The 2500-nt window shown below is 35.8% G+C and overlaps 1 protein-coding gene across 2 annotated transcripts in view; it reads right to left on the reverse strand.

Annotated features, from left to right (window-relative positions):
* LOC133574736 (PH and SEC7 domain-containing protein 1) overlaps positions 1 to 2500 on the reverse strand; it is a 36574-nt gene that overhangs the window by 20571 nt on the left and 13503 nt on the right. The window lies entirely within an intron of this gene.

A 2500-nucleotide genomic window follows, 5' to 3' on the forward strand; every position in this document is an offset into this window, starting at 1 on the left:
CAAGATGGATGAAAAGCTTAAAGACTCCGCTGAGAAAAAACAAAAATACAACAAAAAGCACCCCAAGGCTAAAGCCCACACAGTATGGCAAAAGCTACGGTGGAGTTTGGTGTGGCTAGTCTGGCCTGCATGGTGGAGTTTGGTGTGGCTAGTCTGGCCTGCATGGTGGAGTTTGGTGTGGCTAGTCTGGCCTGCATGGTGGAGTTTGGTGTGGCTAGTCTGGCCTGCATGGTGGAGTTTGGTGTGGCTAGTCTGGCCTGCATGGTGGAGTTTGGTGTGGCTAGTCTGCCCTGCATGGTGGAGTTTGGTGTGGCTAGTCTGGCCTGCATGGTGGAGTTTGGTGTGGCTAGTCTGGCCTGCATGGTGGAGTTTGGTGTGGCTAGTCTGGCCTGCATGGTGGAGTTTGGTGTGGCTAGTCTGGCCTGCATGGTGGAGTTTGGTGTGGCTAGTCTGGCCTGCATGGTGGAGTTTGGTGTGGCTAGTCTGGCCTGCATGGTGGAGTTTGGTGTGGCTAGTCTGGCCTGCATGGTGGAGTTTGGTGTGGCTAGTCTGGCCTGCATGGTGGAGTTTGGTGTGGCTAGTCTGGCCTGCATGGTGGAGTTTGGTGTGGCTAGTCTGGCCTGCATGGTGGAGTTTGGTGTGGCTAGTCTGGCCTGCATGGAACACACTTTGCTGCTTGCAGTGAGCAGAGGTGTCCTGTCTCAACGCAGCATTTCAGAAGACTGCTAGGCCACTTCAAGCACTCACCACTAGCTTGCAGAACATTTGTTACACTCATACAAATACTTTAGAGCAGGGCAGAGGATCATTTCCTGTTATAGAGTGTACCAGGCAGTCTTGCACTAAAGGAGGACTATGTTATTGTTTACTGTATGACTCTAGTATACTCTGGACTGTTATAGAGTGTACCAGGCAGTCTTGCACTAAAGGAGGACTATGTTGTTGTTTACTGTATGACTCTAGTATACTCTGGACTGTTATAGAGTATACCAGGCAGTCTTGCACTAAAGGAGGACTATGTTGTTGTTTACTTTATGACTCTAGTCTACTCTGGACTGAAGCTGTGTGCCTTCATTGTTTTTGTAGCTGTTGTTTTGAGGCATGTTTAAAACAAATAAAGCACTTTGTGAAAGTGAAAGTTAAGAGTGTTTCCCATAGTTGTAGTGGGTATCAGGATTATCTCAGGGAGAGCATGTCCCAAATTCCAAGCTGCTGTTTTGAGGCATGTCAAAAAAAAAGAATGCACTTTGTGACTTCAATAATAAATATGGCAGTGCCATGTTGCCACTTTTTTACATAACTTGAGTTGATTTATTTTGTAAAACCTTGTTACATTGTTTCATGCATCCAGCGGGGCATCACAACAAAATGAGGCCTAATAATGTGTTCATTCCACCACTGTATATATCACTATCACTGTATATATCACTATCACTGTATATATCACTATCACTGTATATATCACTATCACTGTATATATCACTATCACTGTATATATCACTATCACTGTATATATCACTATCACTATCGCTTGATATCAGAATTGGTCATTAAGAGTTGGACAATATCGGAATATCGGATATCGGCAAAAAAGCCATTATCGGACATCTCTAGTTCTTATACATCATTCTTATAAATGATTCTTATAAATGATTCTTATAAATGATTCTTTTAAATGATTATTTTAAATGATTCGTATAAATGATTCTTATAAATGATTTTTATACATGATTCTTATACATGATTCTTATACATGATTCTTATAAATGGTTCTTATAAATGATTCTCATAAATGATTCTCATACATGATTCTTATAAATGATTCTCATAAATGATTCTCATACATGATTCTTATAAATGATTCTTTTAAATGATTCTTTTAAATGATTCGTATAAATGATTCTTATAAATGATTTTTATACATGATTCTTATACATGATTCTTATAAATGATTCTTTTAAATGATTCTTTTAAATGATTCGTATAAATGATTCTTATAAATGATCCTTATAAATGATTTTTATACATGATTCTTATAAATTATTCTTATAAATGATTCTTATACATGATTCTTATAAATGATTCTTATAAATAATTCTTATACATGATTCTTATACATGATTCTTATAAATAATTTTATACATGATTCTTATACATGATTCTTATACATGATTCTTATAAATGATTCTTATACATGATTCTTATAAATGATTCTTATACATGATTCTTATAAATGATTCTTATACGTGATTCTTATAATTGATTCTTATACATGATTCTTATGAATGATTCTTAAAAATTATTCTTATACATGATTCTTATAAATGTTTCTTAAAAATGATTCTTATAAATGATTCTTATACATGATTCTTATACATGATTCTTATACATGATTCTTATAAATGATTCTTATACATGATTCTTATACATGATTCTTATAAATGATTCTTATACATGATTCTTATAATTTTTTCTTATAAATGATTCTTATACATGATTT

This window comes from Nerophis lumbriciformis, linkage group LG32 (assembly GCF_033978685.3).
Source record: "Nerophis lumbriciformis linkage group LG32, RoL_Nlum_v2.1, whole genome shotgun sequence".
In the NCBI taxonomy this organism is placed as follows: domain Eukaryota; kingdom Metazoa; phylum Chordata; class Actinopteri; order Syngnathiformes; family Syngnathidae; genus Nerophis; species Nerophis lumbriciformis.